Here is a 22530-nt window from a genome sequence, read left to right as displayed (position 1 = left end):
TGTGCTTAAGAGAAGACAACTTATTGAGGAGGAGGGGGTCGTGGGGGCGACGACAGAGAATATAAAGCCAATTAAGCTTCATTCATGTACCTAAACAAACTTGGTGTTTTCTTGTACTTTCTGTCATCTGTGTTTAAAATGTGAATCTGGCCAGGTGCAGTAGCTCACGTTTGTAATCCCAGCACTTTGGGAGGTTGAGGTGGGTGGATCACTTGAGGTCAGAAGTTCGAGACCAGCCTGGCCAACATGGTGAAACCTTGTCTCTGCTAAAAATACAAAAATTAGTTAGGTGTGGTGGCAGGCACCTGTACTCCCAGCTACTCAGGAGGCTGAGGCAGGAGAATCACTTGAACCCAGGAGGTGGAGGTTGCAGTGAGCCGAGATCACGCCACTGCCCTCCAGCCTGGGCAACAGGTGAGACTCTGTCTCCAAAAAAAATGAAAAATAAAATAAAATGTGAATCCTTTGGAGAGACTCAGATTTCAGAACAATTCTAGATAGTTGTGGGATAATCAGTATGTTTTTCAAGCGAATTCATAAGTTAAGCAGTCTTCAGATAATAATCTAGTTTCCTGCAAGGGAAATAATGAAGATGCATTTTCACCTGGAGAAAATGTTCTTTTTCCTGAGGAAAAAAAGCATATCTTTTCTTACAAAAGTACCTAATAAAGCAGAATGGACTAGGTTTAGGAAGTTGAGGTTTATGTTGGTGTATTTGTTATGCGAAAATTTGAGAAAAGTACAGACTTTGCAGCTGGCACTGGCCTTTCTTTAGCCTGATATATGTTTCCCTCTTTGGTTGTGTTAAAGCCATTGCTTTATTAATTAACATTTTCTTGCTAATGAGTCTTCTCTGTACCCTACTGTGTATTATAGAATGCTTTTCCATTCAGATTTAACTTCAAAGAAACAGGCTCAGTGTAATCAGTGTCAAATATTTCTCGTGGTGCCAGTTTTATAACTTCCTCATGTCCTTTTGTCTAGACCTTATGTTGATTAAACATCTATGCTAGACACAGTTAGTGTAACAGTTAAGTCTAGAAAATGTCAGAAGGTAACATTGGGGCAGGGCCTTAAAGGGCAATTAGGTGGGGAGGCTTTTTAGGCAGTACAAGTATAGACCCAAAGGCATGGAAAGAGCATATGGCATATTGGGACTTTGGATAAGCTACTTACGTCATTTGTATATAAAATGGTGTTGACAGTAGTACCTGACTCATGGGATCACTGAGGAGTAAGTGAGATAATACATATAAAATATTTTAAATGGTACCTGGCACATGGCCAGTGCCCAATAAATGTTAACTCTTAGAACTAGTTGTTTAGGGCGTAGGATGTATAAAGGGATTATAGGTTGGGGGAAATTCTGCATGCCATGCTAAGAAATATTTCACTGTGGGCATTGGGGAACTATTGGAAGTTAATGAGATTAAAAAAAAAAACCTTTTTATTTTGAGCTAACTGTAGATTTACATGTAATTATAAAAAATAATATAGAGATCCTGTATATCCTTCATCCAGTTTCCCCCAGTGGTAACATCTTGCATAGCTATAGTCCAATAAATATCACAACAGGATATCAATGATTGACATTGATATCAATGACATTGATTGACATTGGATGTCAATGATTGACCTTGATACAATCCATTGACTTTAGGATTTCACCAGTTTTATATGCACCCTTTTTTGTGTTTATGTGTGTGTGTTCTATGCATTTATTTAAAGGTGTAAATTTGTATGACCGCTTCCACAGTCAGGATGCAAAGGTTCCATCACAAGGATCTCTCGTTACCCTTTTATAGCCACAGCCATGTCCCCTCAACCCCAGTCTCTGGCAACTGCTAATCTTTTCTCCATCTCTGTAATTTTGTCATTTTAAGAATGCTATATACATTGAATCATATAGTATATAATCTTTCAAGATTGCTTTTTTCACTCAGCTGAATTCCCTTGAGAGCCACCTAATTTTGTTGTGTGCAGCAATAGTTCTTTCCTTTGTATTGCTAAGTAGCATTCCATGTTATAGATGTACCATAGCTTCTTTAACCATTCATCTGTTTAAAGACATATGGGTCATTTACAGTTAATGGCAATTATAAATAAAGGTACTCTGAACCTTCAGTTACGGGATTTTGTGTGAACATAAGCTTTTATTTCTCTGGATTAACGCCCAGGACTGCGATTGCTGGGTCATATGGTAAGTGCATATTTCGTTTTGTAAGAAACTGCAGTACTCTTTCCCAGAGTGTCTGTGCCATTTTACATTCCCACCAGCAATGATCCAGTTTTTCCACATTGTTGCCAGTACTCAATGTTATCATAATGTTTATTTAAGCCATTATTATAGATGTGTCTGGTATCTGATTTGGTTTTAATTTGTAGTTCCCTAATGGCTACTGATGTTTGAGAGTAGATTTTTATCTTAGATTAGTCTTGAAGCAATGCAGAAAAAACCTGTACAGGAGAAAGAGATCAAATATAGGGAGCAGTCAGGAAGCGGCTCTGCCCATCCATGTCAGAGAGGCCAGGCTTCTGTTGTAAAGCATAGAAATGAGGATGGAGGAAAGGTGTTTCTAGAAGATAGGGAGGCATTGGGGTGTCTGGGATTGATGGTAAGGATTTAAACTTATTCATGGACATAAGGGAAGAAAAGGAGATTAGGGAGATATTAAGAATGAGTTTGGGCCGGGCACGTTGGCCCACGCCCGTAATCCTAGCACTTTGGAAGGCCAAGGCTGGTGGATTGCCTGAGCTCAGGAGTTTGAGACCAGCCTGGGCAACACAGTGAAACCTCATCTACTTGGGAGGCTGAGGCAAGAGAATCTCTTGAACCCAGGAAGCGGAGGTTGCAGTGAGCTGAGGTCTCACCATTGCATTCCAGCCTAGGCAACAGAGTGAGACTCCGTCTCAAAAAACAAAACAAAAAAAGAATGATTTTGAGTTTGAAGATGTTGAATTTGAAGTGCGTACAGGTAAAATTATCAGTAGGTAGAGCATAGACAAGAAGTAGGGTAGGAAAAAACATTTAGAGCCTTTAGTGTGTCCATGTAGATGAAGCTGTGAGAGTGAGCAGGCTTACCAAAGGATGGCTTGCAGAGCAGACGGCGGAGGCTGTGGAGCTGGTGTGTGGTCCTGTGAAATTTCTGGGGACAGTGTCCCCAGCTTGTTAGAGTAGAGTTGACATCAGGGTATGCAGTGGCAGCAGTGAGCTTTTCCTCTACAAAGTGGAGAAGAACAGCAGTTAGGCACCGCTGGGCCTTGCATACCCTAAAGGATACAGAGTCAGCCATCACTGAAGCCTTATCTCAGAGAAATACGAAGGCTAATACCACTTTTATAAAATTTCAGGAATCCACATGAATTTTATTTTTATTACTCTTTCATGTTTCCTAAACTTGTTTTTTTTTTTTGAAACGAACTCTCCCTCTGTCGCCCTTTTTTGAAACGAACTCTCCCTCTGTCGCCCAGGCTGGAGTGCAGTGTTCCGACCTCGGCTCACTGCAACCTCCGCCTCCCAGGCTCAAGCAATTCTCCTGCTTCAGCCTCCTGAACAGCAGGTGCCTACCTGCTGTTCTCTGTTACCACGTTGGCCAGGCTGGTCTCGAACTCCTGAGCTCAAGTGATCCGTCCGCCTTGGCCTCCCAAAGTGCTGGGATTACAGGCGTCAGCCACCACATCGGCCATGAACTTTTATTTTTTATTAAATTTCTTTTTGTTTGTTTTTTGTAGAGACAGTCTCACTGTTGGCCAGGCTGTTCTTGAACTCCCAGCTTCAAGCAAGCCTCCCGCCTCAGCCTCCCAAAATGCTGGGATTACAGGCATGTGGCACCACACCCTGCTCCTAAACTTTGAAATTTGAGTACTGTTTTCCTGATTTTACTATATCCTTGTAATCTCTGAACTTTTTTAAAAAGATTTCTTTTATTCTACTCTCTTTCTGTTACTTAGCCTAGACCTAGCAAAATAACAACAACAAGCCCATAGGTTTATTCAATCTATTTTTGTATATACATTAAAATGAATGCATAGCTACTAAGTATTTTTGTAAGTTCAGACACCATTACCTGCTTGACTATTACCTGTCGAAAAACAAAATTTCTCAGATATATTTATCTTTAACTTGTCTCATGATACAAGTTTGCTGACAGGTGGAACCAGCAAGATGACAAAAAATTTTCTGGCCTGAGATGGTATAAAAATGGATAATGTAAGTAGTTGGGAAGCAGAATTCCTATATAAGCATATAGTTTTGTTTTTTAAAGTAAGCAGTTAATTGGGCAGAGATTGCAATTTCATGTCACATCATGATAACCATCATTTTTGTGTTAGTTGTTAGAGACGAAATCTGGGACAGGATCTCCCAGGATGCCAGGTATGGCTACTACCCGTCAGAAATTTAAAACAAACAAAAAAATACCTCTAAGTAATAAGAGATAAGGATACATCTGTGGCTCTTATGTGGAAAGCAAGGTTTCATTCACCACTATTAGCCTTTGATATGTCCAGTTAACCGGGAAGCAGGAGACCTGTGCTGCTGGTGTCTCATGCCTCTAATCCCAGCACTATGGGAGGCCGAGGGAGGAGACTCGCTTGAGTCTGGGAGTTCACAACCAACCTGGGCATCACAGTGAGACCTGTCTCTACAAAATATAAAAATAAATTAGCTGGGCATGGGGGTTTGTGCCTGTAGTCCCAGCTACTTGGGAGGCTGAGGTGGGAGGATCACTTGAACCCAGGAGGTCCAGCTGTGATTGTGCCACTGCACTCCGTCCTGGGTGACAGAGCGAGACCCTGTCTCACCAAAAAAAAAATAATAATAAAGAAAAGAAATGGTGTCAAACAGAAGTCAGAAGCAAAGTACCAAAGAGTAAGTTCTGACTTTAAGCAGGCCAGTGCTGTGCTTTTTTCTTCAAGGTGTAAAGAAGTGAAGATGCAGATTACATGGTTTGCCCATTTCTTAGTATTGTGACCAAATCATTCTCTTGGAATATGATTTGGAAAAATTGCTCTAATAGTCACATCTTCAAATATTTGTAGTTTCTCACATATGCTTAGGGTTGAAATAAAGCATTCGCACACCTACACACTTTCTTTGGGACTATAATGTTAATACTTGTGACACAATTTGAGGCTTAGCAGGCATCCTTTAATCCTGAAGTGTTAATAAAGCGGTGGCTTCTGTTGCTGTTAGTTCTTTGAGCCTGAGTACTAACTTTGGCTGGCATTAGGCTGGCGTTATTTCAGCTAACATGAAGATTTATACCTAGGCTACTCTTAAACACTGTTCCTGTGCCTGAGGCATGATTATTCAGGCATGGTTCCTTTTTTTATCCTTTTTGTGTATGCACATGTAGCTCATATGACTGCACAAGCCCTGATTTTTTTTTTTAAGATGCAGTGTCTATTATTCATTTTTTTAATTTAGCAAATATTTGAACACTCTTCAAGATGCATGCACAGCACTGAACCAAGTGGTCTGGTGCAGATAAAGATAAATTGGTGCTGGGCCTGCCTGTCCACCAATAGAAGCTTAAACTCACAAACATGTACTCTACATAGATGACTGTAATTTAGGTGCTGGGGGAATTAGTAAAACGAGAAAGTGCTTCTCAGGGAACACTTTAGGAGGAGGTATCATTTGACTGGAAACTTGAGGAATGGGTAGAATTTGGAGAAATGAAGAACTTGCCAGGCAAAAGAAAGAGTTGTGAGTTTTAGGGATACCTAGTCCCTGTTGGTATTGAGCATAAAATGTATGAAGTCTTAGCTATAGTACAATACCTCAGTGAATTTCACATTATGTGTGTTTTTCGTTTTGTTTTTTATTTTTGTTTTTTTGAGGTTGAGTCTCCCTCTGTAGCCCAGGCTAGAGGGCAGTGACACGATCTTGGCTCACTGCAACCTCTGCTTTCCGAGTTCAAGCGATTCTCCTTTCTCAGCCTCCCGAGTAGCTGGGATTATAGGCACATGCAACCACACCCAGCTAATTTTTTGTATTTTTAGTAGAGTTGGGGTTTCACCGTGTTAGCCAGGCTGGTCTCGAACTCGTGACCTCAGGTGATCGCTCCACCTTGGCCTCTCAAAGTGCTGGGGTTACAGTTATGAGCCATCACGCCTGGGCATGTGTGTTCTTGAATAACAAGCCAAGGAGTTTGGATTTTAATTGCTTTAATATTTAAGCAAAAGCAAGACAAAGCTTGTCAGATGCTTTTATGAGCTTTATTTTATTGGGGTGGTGGTTTGTTTTCTTAGTGCTCTCAGGCAAAGCTAAGGGTGCCTTGTTTTTTATTAGCATGTCTAATCTGGGAAAGGAGGAAGAATGGAAAAATAAGCAGAAGTGGGCCAGGCGCAGTGGCTCATGCCTATAATCCCACCACTTTGGGAGGCCAAGGTGGGCGGATCACGAGTTCAGGAGATTGAGACCATCCTGGCTAACACGGTGAAACCCTGTCTCTACTGAAAATACAAAAAATTAGCTGGGCGTGGTGGCATGCACCTGTTAGTCCCAGCTACTTGGGGGGAGGCTGAGGCAGGAGAATTGCTTGACCCTGGGAGCCGGAGTTTGCAGTGAGCTGAGATGACGCCAGCGCACCCCAGCCTGGGTGACAGAGCAAGACTCTGTCTCAAAAAAAAAAAAAAAAGCAGAAGTAAACTAAAGTTCATGTACCCTTATTACTGGCACATGATCTTTAGTTATTTTTTCCCCTTCTCTCAAAAATGTGTCATTGGTGGGATTTTCTTCCTACCAAATTAGAATATTCTGTGTCTAGGAAAGGTAACAAAGCAAGTATTCATAAAATCCAGGGCTCTTACTTAGTGTTTCTTTAGTTCTGTGGTAGGCTGACCCTTTAACCTTGGTTGGAGTTTTCATAATTAGTGATTTGAAATATTTTGGTGAGCTCAAGTTATATCTTAGGGATCAAAGATGTGAGTCTAATCTCTTACCAGAAATGATTTGAAGATGTATTGTTAGGAAAGAAATATGGGCTCATTATAGAAAATGTACAAAGTGTGTAAAGTTATGGGAAAAAAGTAACCACCCTTAATTCCTCTACCCAGAGACAACCATTGTTTTCATGAAATAGTTTTGTCTAGTACATTGTACTTTTAGAGTTTGAAAGCTTTTCTTTACAGACTAAGGACGTGTGAATTTGTTTATGCCCTTGTGTTTTCCGAGTCAACAGTATTATTACCTGTGAGTCGGCTTGCTGTTAGGAAGGAGCGCAGGAGGAAGGAGATTAGCATTTTGCAGCTCTGCATTATTTTTCTCTTGATTGATACTCAGTGACTCAGCAGATTTTCTGGACAGGGTTAAGATGAGTAAGAATACCTGCATTTTTTTTTTTTCTCTCCCTGTAGGCATCCATAAAGCTTTATGAGGCTCAGTAGTCTCTTAGGCACTGCTGGGTGTGACACCGTATCTGGTCTGGTGCCAGGTATTGGTCTCCAATAGCAGCCCAGAGCTCTCGGGCTGAGATAACAACAGTGCTGCGATTGGTGCAGAGCCCAGGTGGCTCTCATGCTTGGTAACTGCATCGACAGCTCGCTGGGGCTCTTGAGGTTGGGCTGCTGCCGGGATCATGAGCTCTCTTATGCGGTCTGCTGCAAGACTGCCGCAGCTTTCCTAGGAAGTGCTGCTTAAGGGAAATAAATATAGCCTGTTTGCATGAGTTAAAGGAGGTTTCTGTCAAAGGGGAAGAAAAGTGTTGGAATTAGCTTCCTGTTTTTTTTTTTTTTTAAGTACCTAAATCTTTGTTAAGATGACTTGGAAGTTACAAATGGTTAATGGAAACTTTTTCAATGAAATCTTGTTTCCACCGTTAGGTGGTTTCTGTTAATGCTTTCTTTAATGTCTTATCATTTTTCCCTCTCTCTTAGTCAAAAATAAAAAGGTCAATGCAAGAAACAGGGCCTCCGGAAGGGTTTGCAACTGTCATTGTTAAGCTTATAGACTAAAGTGAAGTTAATTTGGTGCACTGAAGTCCACTAATGAGCAGAATTAAATTTATCCTTTCCCTCCCTGCCCCCCTTTTAAGGAGTTAGCCAATTTAGATGATTAGATGTTATATGTGTTTTAACTGCTTAAGATTATTTTCTGAATTAGCTGTTCAAAGAATCAATTGTTATTAGATATCAGATGAGAAATCCCACTTACCAAAGCCTGCTCGTGGAGGCAGAAAGCAAGACTGACATGTGTACTTTAAAAGATGGATGGAACCTCAAAGGCCATCCAGCCCAGTCCCCATTTAGCCTCACCTCTCTGTAGGTGAGGTCCAGGAGAGACACTTACTCGGCAGACTATGCTGGGGCTGGGTGAGCTTCCAGGGATGTTCTTTCTGGAATCCGGTGGCTCAGAACACAGTACTTGGCTCCTCTTTGAAGCATGATGGCTCTGTTGCCTGTCTCTGGCCCAGTGTGCTGGGCTGCCAAAAAGAGCATGGAACCAGCCAGGAGATGCCATGACACTGACAGCTGTACCTGACCTTAGAGTTCAGGGTATGTTTTCAAAAGCAAATCTCACTAAAAAGGATTTATATGTTATTATGAAATCTGTATTTATGTGGTGGAAATAGACACACTCAGGCTTTTAGAGATAAACTACACAGAATGGGTTCCAATAAATGGCTGTAGTTGTTTGGCTTTTTTAAGAATCCTGTGAACTTGACAACCTTCTGTTTACTTTTAATTGGTATTATGCAGGTATGATGTTGAGCAGTCACTTAGTTTTCTTAAATGTTGTGTCTCCCAGTAGAAAAATAGCCAAGCCGCTCAGCCCCTAACCTTTGTGTTTGCTTCTCACCGTGGTCAGCAGTTCTGGCCGGCTCTGCAGTACGGCGGTCACATGATGGAACCCTGAAAGCCTTGTACTATGCATTTAACACACATTGTGTTAGGCACTAGAGGAAGTTTTATTTACAAATTATATTTTAGCCTTTGTTTTTTTTTTTTTTTTTTGAGATGGAGTCTCTCTCTGTCACCCAGGCTGGAGTGCAGTGGCACGATCTCAGTTCACTGCAACCTCTGCCTTCTGGGTTCAAGTCTGCCCTCAGTCTCCCAAGTACCTGGGATTACAGGTGTGCACCACCATGCCTGGCTAATGTTTACATTTTTAGTAGAGAGGATTTCACCATGTTGGCCAGGCTGGTCTCAAACTCCTGACCTCAAGTGATCCACCTGCCTCAGCCTCCCAGAGTGCTGGGATTACAGGTGTGAGCCACCGCATTGAGCCCTTTTCTTTTTTTTTTTTTTTTTTTAGCTAAAGCCTGAAAATCTTGTTGAAGGGATTTTTGTCAAATGCAAAAGAACAATATTCACAACTCTCTAAATCAATGGTTTTTAAGCCAGGCTGAATGTTAAAATCACTTGAAGAATGTTCAACAAATACCAATGTTGGGGTCCTATTCCAGACCAATTAAATCAGTCTCTGGGATAGAACCCAGGCATTGGTATTGTTTTAAAACTCCCCTGGTGATTCTTGTAGGTAGACAGTGCTGAGAATCTCTAGTCTGGATCTCATGGAATAAAGTCTATTCTCTCCCCTCACCCAATGGCTCCAAGTGTTTCCTGTAAATCCCCCTTTACCCCTGTGATTCATTTTCAGTTTATCCTTTGAAACTTTACCATGGTATTAACAAAGTTAATCTTAGACCCAACGTAATAGAAACTTTGAATAAGTTCCTTGGAATTTAGCTTATGAAACAACTGAAAACCCTCAAATTCCTGCTGATTATGGAGTAATGCTAGATTATCAACTGCAGACAAATACCTGTTTTACCGTGATGGTGGAGGGATGCTTGTGAATTGTATTGCTAGCTGATCATCGGCGTCAGAGTAACCGCACAGCTGCGGTTAAGTGAGCTGATGCTCAAGTTCATTCTTTTCTCTGTGTAGCATAGCTGCTGGTGATGGGACTGAGTTTAGCAGCTTCCCTGACTTGGATTAATAGCTCTTTCTTTTGTATTCTGCTTCTTCCCCATATAGGTTGGGTTCTAGAATTTTGCTGATCCTCTTGACTGAAATGACTACTATTTGGAAGTTCTTAAGGGAAGAGCTTAAGATGGTCAGGGTCATGTTAACAACCCACTGGGGAGTAAGGATGTGGTGGGAATTAGGAGAGGAAACGTGCTTGGTAGATTTCTTTAATTTGTTGGAGATTAGGAAGGGTGGGAAAGCCTGAAGTCAGCCGGTCTTGGGAGGACATCAGTTTTTGATCTTTTTAAATTTAAAAGTGAATTTTAATTTCTTTTAAATTTAATTTCTAATATTCTGAGTCCCTTAAGAACTGTATCTGGTGGCACAACAGTTCCCCTTAAAAGTTTGTCTTTCTAGATGTTTGTCATAAAGGCTGCATGGGCCTGGGACATCTGTAGAAATGCTTTTCTTGGCCAGAAGGATGTATTAGAAGAGGCGCCCGTTCTCTTGTTTGTCTTAAGGTCTTGTGAATGAGGAGAGGTAAGATCTGAGGCCTGTTGATTCCAATTGTGCCCCAGATACCACTTTCTTTGAGGGGTGTGCCAGACAGGAGCAGGCAGCCTTTAATCCCCTTGGAAACTGAGGTGCCTCTGTGTTGCCAGTTGATGCCTGCAGTCTCTGCCTTCAGGAAGAACTTGGTTGAATCCTCAGCCTGAGGCTTATTAGGAAGGCTACCCTGCTGTTGTCTGGCTGTCAGGAAGGGACTGGATTGTTCAGACGGGGAATGATTTCTGGCCCCTGGTATCTGTCCCAGTGGCCTCCGTGCAGGGGAAAAGCCCTTGGTTGCACTGTCAGCAGGCATTCACTCTGGCAGCCTGTTAAAATGAGATGGGACAGCTGGAGAAGTGGCGGCCATGGGGTGTGATAGGTGTGCTGATTATCTGAGGCCCGAGGATGGTGTTAGGGCCTGCAGAGAGGCGTCTTTTGCAAGAGCAGATCTGTCTGCTTATGGATCGAATGTTACTTGTTTTTCATACCGGAGGTGTTTATGAATATGTATTTCCCTGACCTTTGTTTGAACCTTGACAGAATCTGAATTGCATTTTGTTGTTGTTGTTGTTGTTTTTGTTTCTCTCTCTCTCTCTCCTTTTTTTTTTTGAGACAGAGTCTGGCTCCGTTGCCCAGACTGGAGTGCAGTGGTGCGGTCTTGGCTCACTGCACCCTCTGCCTCCTTGGTTCAAGCAATTCTCCTGCCTCAGCCTCCCGAGTAGCTGGGATTACAGGCATGCACCACCATGCCCGGCTTATTTTTGTATTTTTAGTAGAGATGATGAAGATTTCACCATGTTGGCCAGGCTGGTCTCGAACTCCCGACCTCAGGTGATCCTCCCACCTTGGCCTCCCAAAATGCTGGGATTACAAGCATGAGCCACCCCACCCGGCAGAATCTGAACTTCATTGTCCCTTTTTAGCTTCCCTGTGACCCCGCTCCTGCCCCATTGCCATTACCTTGGTAGGAAAAATGCTGAGTCTCCTAGTCACATAGTCATGGGAAAGATATAAATGGCAATCATACTTCCTCGTTTAATATTTTTCTCAGCTCCTAGATCTGCCAGTATTTTTCCCTTTGAGACAAAGCAGCTGGTGTAGATGCCTTTCTGTGTGGTCGGGCTGTCTGGCCACTGACAGCCTTTCAGTGTGCCGTGCTCCTTAAGATAAATAAGAGAAATGGGTCCCCTCATCTTGTTTCAGGGGAAGCTTTAAAAAGTTACTTGTAAAAGGGATTGAAAGCATCATAACAAAAAACAAATGGCCTCATAAAATACATTCCCCTAGGTCAGCCTATATCAGTACCAGCTGTTTATCTATCTAGGGTTACCTTAGTATTGACATTTTGGGCAATATAATTCTTTATTGTGGGGGCTATCCTGTGCATTGTAGATGTTCAGCAGCATCCCTGACCTTTACCCACTAGAGCTAGTAGCACCGCTCCAGTGGGGACAACCAAAAACGTCTCCAGATATTGCCAAATGTCCTCTGGGCAAGCAAAACACCCTCACTTGTGAATTCCTGGGCTGCACCATGCGACACAGTACTATTGTGGCTATTGAGCGTTTGACCTATGGCCAGTCTGAACTGAGATGTGCTGTAAGCATAAAATACCTGATTTCAGAGACTTAGTACAAAAAAAGAAATACTTCATTTGTAAAATACCTAATAATTTTTCACACTGATTATATGTTAAAAAAAGATATAATACTTTTTATTGGGTTAAATGAAATACATTATTTAAATTAATCCACCTTTTACTTTTTATTTTTAGAGTCAGAGTCTCACTCCATCACCCAGATTGTAGTGCGGTGGCATGATCATGACTCACTGCAGTGTCAAACACCTGGGCTCATGTGATCCGCCTGCCTCATCCTCCTGAGTAGCTAGGACTACAATCTCATGCCACCATGCCCGGCGAATATTCAAAATTTTTGTAGTGATGGGGTCTTGGAGGGTTACACAGGCTGGTCTCAAATTCCTGGCCTGAAGCCATCCTCCCACCTCAGCCTCCCAAAGTGTTGTGATTACAGGTGTGAGCCACTGCACCCTGCCTACTTTTTACTTTTTAAATATGGCTACTAGAAAAATTTGTTACATTATGTGGCTTACATTTGCAGCTTGCGTTATATTTCTGTTGGACAGTGCTGAGCTAGAGTGTTGATCTACTATAGGTTAGCCATTGATTTTGTATTAGGCATTTAGATCCCTGTAAACTGTTGGGTTTAATGGTTTTTTCTTTTGGAAGATTTTCCTTTATGCAGTAAAGTTATGGAGACCCAGAGTATGTAGTATTACATATTACCAGTTTGCTCTCCTGAATTCCTGCTGGTAGCATATTAAAAATCAGTTTAATGTTCAGACCATGTATGTTTGTCTATATTTCCCTCCTTTCCATGTTGCATTTTCTTTTCCATATTGGATTTTATCTCTTTTAAGGCATATATGGTTGTATCTTAAATTTAATTGGTGACATTGAGTCTGTGTGTTCTCTCCTGTATCTAGTACAGTGCCTGGCACATAGTAGGGTCTCAATAAGGACTAGTTGAATGAACGGATGAAAAAAATACTGTATTTTACTTTTTCAGTAAAAGTCCACTACTTGAAATATATTATTCTGTTAGTTACTTGGTTACTTCTTATTTTTATTTATTTATTTATTTATTTAGAGACAGGGTCTCACTCTGTCACCCAGGCTGGAGTGCAGTGGCATGATCTTGGCTCACTGCAGCCCGATGGCCCCAGCTCAGGCCATCTCCCCATCTCAGCTTCATAAGTAGCTGGGGCTAATAGCATACCTTTTTTGTATTTTTTTGTACAGGCGAGGTTTCATCATGTTGCCCAGGCTGGTCTCAAGCTCCTGGGCTCAAGCAGTCTGCCCGCCTCAGCCTCCCAAAGTGCTCGGATTATAGGTGTGAGCCACCGCGCCCCACCACTTGGTCACTTCTTTAGCTTTATCTTCCCTTCTCTTAATGCTAATTTCCTTACGCAAAAAAGTTTCCTTCTCATGTTCGAACCTCTCTTCCTTTTGATACATTTCTGATTATTGGGGGTGAATGGAGGCTGTCCCCCATCATAGCTGGACTAAGTATGCTATGTAATTTATGTCATCATTTTTAATGTAATTTTTGGGAGGCTAATTCCAGATGGATTAATGTATGATATGAAACCTGGATCTCAATTAATTCATCTCCAATCTGGTTGTTAGGAAGGTAGGTAGGTAGGATGTGAGTGACGGTCTCACTGTGTCACACAGGCTGGAGTGCAGAGGTGCAGTCATGGCTCACTGCACCCTCGACCTGCCAGGATCAAGCGATCCTCCCACCTTAGCCTCTCATGTAGCTGGATCACAGGTGTGCACCACCATGCCCGACTAGTTTTAAAAAAATGTTGTATATAGACGAGTTCTCACTTTGTTGCCCAGGCTGGTCTCGAATTCCTGGGCTCAAGTCATCCTCCCACTTTGGCCTCCCAATGCTGAGATTACAGGTGTGAACCACTGCACCTGGCCCAATCTGCTATTTATTTGTTCCAACAATATTCACTGACTCATGATTCCCTACCTTATTATATTATTTATGCTTTTGTATAGTAAGCCCTTAAAGCTTGAATATATTAAGTCTTTTCTCTTGGTTCGTTGCCATTTTCTATCCATTCAACCTTAGAATGTTGATAACTCACTTCATGGAATGTTAACTGTGGTAGAAAATATTTATTTTTACCTTGAAATAGACATACTTTTTTTTTTTTTTCCTGGCATGCTCGGGCATGTGAGCTTTTTTGGGAAGCCTAAAGAGGAAGAGAAGTTAGACATCCAAGCATGTAGTTAGTTACATGTGGGAGACATCTGTGCGGTTACTGGCAGGTTAGTATAAAGATGCTGTTATGTTTCCTTTTTTTTTTTTTTTTTTGAGACAGAGTCTCCCTCTGTCACCCAGGCTGGGGTACAGTGGCGCAATCTCAGCTCACTGCAACCTGCACCTCCCAGGTTCTAGTGATTCTTCTGCCTCACCCTCCCGAGTAGCTGGAACTACAGGCATGTGCCACCATGCCTGGCTAATTTTTGTATTTTTAGTAGAGACGGGGTTTCACCATATTGGCCAGGCTGGTGTCGAACTCCTGACCTCAGGTGATCCGCCCGCCTCAGCCTCCCAAAATGCTGGGATTACAGGCGTGAGCCACTGTGCCTGGCCCTGAGTCATTGTTTATCTTAATCTGGTATTCACCCGGGGAATAGAGAAGAGCCGTTTATGAGGTACACCTGGGATCATTTTGTACAGTTATGGTTTATTTGCTTGTTTTTTTGGTTTGTTTGTTTGTTTTGTTTTTTTCTTGACAGGCACATAGCAGAGTGATGAAGAGCCTTAGCTCAAGGCTAGATTGAAATCCCTGCTGTGACCTAACATTGGTGTGCTTCAGTTTCCTTAGCTGTAAAATGGGGATACTAGTACCTACCTCAAAGGGTTATTATGAGGATTACATTAGTTAATATCTGTAAACCATTTAAAACAGTGTCTGGCACATAGTACACACTATGTTGGTTTGTTATAAATTTGTATACATTTTCTGAATTACCTTTAAGTGAAAAGCTTGCCTTTATAAATGCATACTGGTCATGAGATTTGGCTGTACACAAGGAAGATTGCTATAGCTTCCTTTATTTCTTGCTGATGTCAAGACAACCTGAGGTCCACAAAATAGAAGTGAAAGTACTAAAGTTAATAGCAGTTCTCTTTTGCAATAATCGTGGAGTACGTATCCTGTAATAAAGTTAATTGGAGCAAACTGAGTAGAAGTCTAATTGCTAGGACCTAACATTTTTTAAATCCTGTAACCCCAGTGATAGAATTTATCCTAAATAATCCAGAAGGAGAAAAATAAAACTATAAGTGTATGTTATACTATTAATAATAAGCAAAAGCTGGGTGTGGTAGCTCACACCTGTAATCCCAGCACTTTGGGAGGCCAAGAATGGAAGATTGATTGCCTGAGCCCAGGACCTCAAGACCAGCCTTGGCAACATAGTAAGAAGACGTCTCTACAAAAAATAAAAAAATTAGCCAGACATGGTGGTAGTGCATGCCTGTAGTCCCAGCTACTCTAGAGGCTGAGGTAGGAGGATTGCTTGAGCCGGGGAGGTCAAAGCCGCAGTGAGCTATGATTGTGCCACCACATTCCAGCCTGGGTGACAGCAAAATCCTGTTTCAGACAAAAATAATAGTAAGCAAAACAGCTAGATAATCTAAACAGAAGTGGAATGGGTAAGATTGCCTCAGTGGTATATCATGTAGCATTAATTGGTGATATGTAGAATGTAAGGTAAAGAAGGTATTTTGAAGGTATTTTCGTTGACATGTGATTACTAGGTGCCAAACTCTCTACTATGCCAGAGGCCAGGGATACAAACAAGAGGAAGACAGTTTACCCTCTAGGACCTCTTACCAGAAGCATCCTGCTGTGGTGGTATAGGTGCAGGGAAGGCATAGGAGGAAGGAAATGAATGCCCCAACCTTGAAAGAGTCAGAGAAAACTAAAGGAAAGAAGAAATAGTTGAGATAGACCCTAAGATTTATTGGCTAGGTAAGTTGGGATAATGTAGCTAACATGTATTGAATGTTTATTATATACCCAGTGTTTTGCTAAGCACTTTTAATTATCACATTAATTCCTCTCATCCCTATGTGGTAGGTGCATGTACCACTGTAAAAATGAGTAAACTGAAACTTAAATCTGTATCTGTTTTCTAAAATTCATGTTTGAAATTACTATGGCCCCCAGCTGTGGGAAAATTCTGCCTATGGAGATCTTCATACTTTAAGGCCATAAGAAAGAAATAGTTTTGTTGGAGTAAGAGAATTCTTTTCTCTTGTTTTTATTATTTATTTGTTTATTTTTCATGTTAACATTTGAGAGTTCTTGCCAACAGCTGAATGTCTGTTGTTTATTGTTTTGAGAGACCTGTCTCTGAAGGAGCTAGGTGCAGATACGGAGTGGGACAGTGGTTTCTTCAAAGGAGAAGATCCCGTATCATATCTGTATTTCCGTCAGATGGTTCATTTTCCTGACTTGGTTAATGTGTAAAGATATGACAACAAGATTGACAGTTTGGGAAAACGTTTAAGAAAGAATAGTAGGGTCAGGTTGTGACTTGGGAAGTTCGTTGCTTGGAGTAGCAAGGTTTGATTCTTTTAGATCAACAATGTAGACTTTTCCATACTCTTACTGTGAGAATTTCTACTCCATGCTTTGTTACATGAGAATTCTGAGATTAGTGCTATTTCAACCACTCTTAGGGGGTTTGTCAGGATAAAATTGCACCAAGTGCCTTGTTCTAAAACCAAAGGCAGCAGGAGAGCCCTGAGTATCTGCCATCAGTCGTGCCACTACGGCATTCAGGAGAAACCTGGGAAATTAAGGCTTGCCTGGCAGCTTTCATTTGAATCTTTTAAAAAAGAGCCTTTGAATTTGATGTCTTCCAATATAGGAAGTAACTTACTACCTAGGTGGTGGTGAAACATGACATAGTTATATGTAGTAAAAGCAACAAAAACCATGCAATCCGAGAATTTAAAAAAAATTATCAAGTCCATTTACTTTTCTATGAATAGGTTTTAGTGAAAACTGTCACTAGGTATTTTAGAAATGAAGAAAATGAAATTAGTGTGTTATACACATAGGAATTGGCATTTGTTTTGTTCCCACCATCTGGAATAGTCTTACAGGAGGAGGCATTTGGCAAGTTATTTGTTGAAAGAATGGATGAAAGATGTGAAGATTCTGGTTTCCTATTAATGTTAATATGCCATGCTCCTGTAAACATACTGATGGATTGCATGCCAAGTTTTCCTCTTCTGATGCTTCTCAAATATCAAATGATGTTTATAAAACCCTTCTAACTCTTGAACTTGGTTCACCTGGAAAAGCAGAAGAAATAGAATAGCTAAAACAAATTTGAAAAGGAAGGATAAAGTTGAAGGCATCACACTATCCTATTTTAAGACTTAGTTTGTAGCTACAGTAATCAAGTCAGTAGTATCAGTGGAGGGATAGACAAATAGATCAATGAAATAGAGTCTAGAAATAGACTCAGACAGGCATGGCCAACTTTTTGACATAAGTGCAGAGCACCTTACTGGAGAAATGGTAATCTTTTCAACACATGATATTGGAACAGTTGGACATCTGTAGGTGGCAAAGTGAACCTTTGCCGAAACCTTACACTTTATACAGACATTAACTAAAGATGAACCATAGAATTAAATGTAAAATGTAAAACTATAAAACTTTTAAGAGAGCACACAGGAGAAAATCTTCATGACCTGGGGGTTGGAAGAAGAGTTCTTAGGCGTGACACTAAAAGCACAATTGTGAAAGAAAAAAATTGGTAAATTAGACTTCAAAATTACAAACTTTTGCTACATGAATGGCCCTAATTAGGATGTAACATGGCCATAAAATGGAAGAAAATATTTGCAAATCATATGACAAGGAACTTTAATCCAGAATATATAAGGAACTTGCTAAACTCAACACTAAAAAAAAATTCGCTTAGAAAATAAATTGTAATTTCAGCACTTTGAGAGGTCAAGGTGGGAGGATCGCTTGAGCCCGGGAGTTCAAGACCAGCCTGAGCAACACAGTGCTGTCTCTGCAAAATAAAAATAATTAGCTGGGTGTGGTGGCATGTGCCCGCAGTCCCAGCTAATTGGGAGGTGGGAGGATCACTTGAGCCCAGGAGTTTGAGGCTGCAATGAGCCATGATCATGCCATTGCACTCCCAGCCTGGGCAACAGAGCAAGACTTTGTCTTAAAAAAAAAAACATAGAAAATGGGCAAAAGACTTGAACAGACACTTCAGCAAAAAGAATGTAGGGGTGACATATAAGTACAGATAGATGTTAAACATTATTCATTCACCATTAGGGTAGTGCAGATTAAAACCACAATAAGATTCCATACCACACCTATTAGAATGGCTAAAATAAAATATAATGCCAATACTGGCCGGGCACGGTGGCTCACGCCTGTAATCCCAGCACTTTGGGAGGCCAAGGCAGGTGGATCACAATATCAGGAGTTCGAGACCAACCTGACCAACATGGTGAAACCCCGTCTCTACTAAAAATAGAAAAATTAGCTGGGCATGGTGGCAGGCATCTGTAATCCCAGCAATTCGGAAGACTGAGGCAGGAGAATTGCTTGAACCTGGGAGGCAGAGGTTGCAGTGAGCCGAGGTTGCACCACTGCACTCCAGCCTGGGTGACAGAACAAGACTCTGTCTTGGGGAGAAAAAAAAAAAAGCCAATACCAAGCACTGGTGAGGATGTGGGGAAACTAGATTTCTCATCCATTGCTAGTAAGAATGTAAAATGGTACTGTGGTCAAGTAATTTCAATGACAACTAATATTTGAATCATAAATAATGTCAAGCTGCTTTATATACTTCTTGTGCTGTCAAAAGTTAAACAAGAAGTGAGATCTCCACTCGAAGTCAGGAGTTTGAGACCAGCCTGGGCAAAATGACATCTCTACTAAAAATACAAAAATTGGGTGTGGTGGTGGGTACTTGTAATCATAGCTACTTGGGAGGCTGAGGCAAGAGAATTGCTGGAACCTAGGAGGCGGAGCTTGCTGTGAGCCAAGATTGCACCACTGCACTCCAGCCTGGGTGACAGCAAGATGCCGTCTCAAAAAAAAAAAAAAATGAGCTCTCCATTCCAATACAAATTTATGGTGGATGTATTTTTCAAACTGCAGTTACAGTTCTAGCAGTGATTTTTAGACCTCAATGATATATGAAGCCAGTTTCCATATTTCAAGATCTATGTATTTTGGAATTAGTGGCAATGGTTGTATAGTATTGTGAATATAATTAATGCTTCTGAATTCTATACACTTAAAAATGGCTAAAATGCCAAATTTTATGTTCTATATAATTTGCCATGTAGAAATAATCCATTTAACTGCGGCATTTAGTAGCTTCCACATAACTTTCTTTTTTTTTTTTTTTTTTTTTTTTTTTTTTTTTTTTTTTTGAGACGGAGTCTCGCTCTGCCGCCCAGGCTGTAGTGCAGTGGCCGGGTCTCAGCTCACTGCAAGCTCCGCCTCCTGGGTTCACGCCATTCTCCTGCCTCAGCCTCCCAAGCAGCTGGGACTACAGGCGCCCGCCATGTCGCCCGGCTATTTTTTGTATTTTTAGTAGAGACGGGGTTTCACCATGTTAGCCAGGATGGTCTCGATCTCCTGACCTTGTGATCCGCCCGTCTCGGCCTCCCAAAGTGCTGGGATTACAGGCTTGAGCCAGCGCCGGTCCGGCCCACATAACTTTCCATTGAAATTGATTAATCTGCAGTGTAATAACATGATAAAGGTAAATGTCAAGAGAGGAATCTAATAGAATTCTATAATGTCTTCCATGAGATAAAAGGCTCAATTAAAAGTGTATATTCCTGGATTTAGCTCAGTATTTGGCAGTTCCTTTTTTTTTTTTTTTTTTTTTGAGACAGGGTCTTGTTCTGTTGCCCATGCTGGAGTGCAGTGGTGCAATCTTAACTCACGACAATCTCTGCCTCCGTGGTTCAAGAGATCCTCCTACCTCAGCTTCCCAAGTCTGGGCCTACAGGTGTGTGCCACCATGCCCTGCTAATTTTTGTATTTTTAGTAGTGATGGAAATTCACCATGTTGACCAGGCTGGTCTCAGACTCCTGACCTAAGGAGTCTGCCCGCCTTGTCCTCCCAAAGTGCTGGGCTTACAGGTGTGAGCCACTGCACCCAGCCCAGCAGTGTACTTTCATGAAGACATTTGCAAAAGTGGAATTGTAGAATCTCATTGCAAATCTGTATTCATAGATGAATATTTGCAATCAATTTTGATGAAAGGGAAAACTATTTTAAACCTCAGTTAAGTGAAATGTTATTCCCCCATAAAAGAATTTCATTCTTCTCGTCAGTAGATGTGTATTACAAAAAATTGTACTCAATTATTACAATCTGAATTGTGTCAACATTTTGTGGAGATTTGTTTTCTCTTGTAATAGGAGTACCTACTTAATATCTTTGATTTTGCCTCTTAGCCCACAAAACTTAAAATATTTACCTCTGGCCTTTTACAGAAATGTTCGTTAACCCCTAGCTTAAAACATTAATTTTTCTCTTTTTCTTCTTTTCTGATATATGCTTTAAAGACAATGAAAATCTCACTCTATTCTCTGTTTTAACTGTATGCCAGAGATGCTGATGTATTGCAGTTTAATACTGTTTATAGTACAGAATATATTCTGATTTCCGTTTAATGCCTTCTTTTTATTTATTTATTTAAAGAGAGTCTTGTTCTGTTGCCCAGTCTGGAGTATAGTGGTGAGATCATAGCTCACTGTAGCCTCAAACTCCTGAGCTCAAGCAATCCTCCCACCTCAGCCTCCTGAGAAGTTGAGATTATATAGGTACAAATTGTCACGCCTGTTTGATGTCTTCTTTCACTTACATTCTTACTTAGAAGTATATTGCATAATTTCTGAACATTTGGAGATTTAAAAAATCTTTGTTTCTGAGCTCTAATTAAATCCTAAAGTGGTCAGAGTGCATGTATACATGATGTCAGTCTTGAGATTTGTTGAGGTTTACTTTATAGCCCAGCGTATAGTCCATTTTGGCAGATACCCAATGTATATTTGAAGTGACATTTTTCAGATCTTTTGTCATCTTCTGAAGCTTTGGATATCCAAATAAGGTTGGTCCCTGTAACATTCTGTACCTACTCCGTACAGATTCCCAGTTTCTACTCACTTAAAATAGGTGTGCTTGTATTTTTAGTGTATCTTTCTGCTTTCTCAACCCAGGAGTTTTTTTCCTTCCTCTTGTGGTTATATGCAGCTTATAGGTAAGAAAAACCTTTGTAATGTACTTGAATCTCAGCAGTCCTCAGTTCATTATCAAGTGCCATAGTCCCTAACCATTAAATTAAGTGTTGACATTATACATAAGGACTTCGTATAAGAATGAGTTCGTTTCTTGTTGTTGACTCCTGTCATGTTGTACCATTGTTCTCTTCACACTGGTCTGACTTGCCTTTGACAAAAGGAAGGGAGTGTGCTTTGCAGGGCTGTGTGCTTTCCTAATACCAAGAAGTTATCTAAAGATAAAACTTAACTGTGCTGTGAACTAAAGCTATTGTGTTTGATCTGCCCAGCCATCCAGCTGACCCCTGTATACAAAATTCTACCTGTTCAGTTCTGTTAATGTTTAAGTTGCCTCTGTTCTTTGGTGGAAAAAGAGGTGATGTATAAAAATTGACTGCTTTGTATAAGGCTTGGTGTGTTAGGTGCTAAACCACTTAACTTTTTCTTGATTTGGGGATCTATTCTCCTTGGTTTTTTGTTGTTGTTGTTGTTGTTTGTTTGTTTGTTTCCTTCTGTTAGAGAGAGTCTTGCTCTGTCACCCAGGCTGGAGTGCGGTGGTGCGATCATAGCTCATTGCAGCCTCCAACTCCTGGGCTCAAGTGATCCTTCTGCCTCCATCTCCCAAGTAGCTGGTACTACAGGCACACATCACCATGCCCGGCTGATTTTTTAACTTTTTGTAGAGATGGTGTGTTGCTGTGTTGCCCAGGGTGGTCTTGAATTCCTGAGCTCAACCGATCCTCCTGCCGTGGCCTTCCAAAGTGTCAGAATTTTAGGCCGGGCGTGGTGGCTCGCGCCTGTAATCCCAGCACTTTGGGAGGCCGAGGCGAGTGGATCACAAGGTCAGGAGATCGAGACCATCCTGGCTAAGACGGGGAAACCCCGTCTCTGCTAAAAATACAAAAAATTAGCCGGGCGCATTGGCGGGCGCCTGTAGTCCCAGCTACTCGGGAGGCTGAGACAGGAGAATGGCGTGAACCCGGGAGGCGGAGCTTGCAGTGAGCCGAGATCACGCCACTGCACTCCAGCCTGGGTGATGAGCAAGACTCCATCTCAAAAAAAAAAAAAAAAAAAAACCAAAGTGTCAGAATTTTAGGTGTGAGCCACCATGCCCAGCTGAGATCTGTTTTTTACTATTTCACGATAATTGCTGGAAATATTTGTAAT

The 22530-nt window shown here is 41.3% G+C and overlaps 1 protein-coding gene across 8 annotated transcripts in view; it reads left to right on the top strand.

Annotated features, from left to right (window-relative positions):
- Window positions 1-22530, top strand: part of ABCC5 (ATP binding cassette subfamily C member 5) — a 97617-nt gene that overhangs the window by 4660 nt on the left and 70427 nt on the right. The gene's annotated exons all lie outside the window — the stretch shown is intronic.

Source organism: Trachypithecus francoisi, unplaced genomic scaffold, assembly GCF_009764315.1.
Source record: "Trachypithecus francoisi isolate TF-2019V2 unplaced genomic scaffold, Tfra_2.0 Lachesis_group0, whole genome shotgun sequence".
NCBI lineage: Eukaryota > Metazoa > Chordata > Mammalia > Primates > Cercopithecidae > Trachypithecus > Trachypithecus francoisi.
Note: the sequence above shows the minus strand (reverse complement) of the source record. Positions and strands in the feature narration are given on the sequence as shown.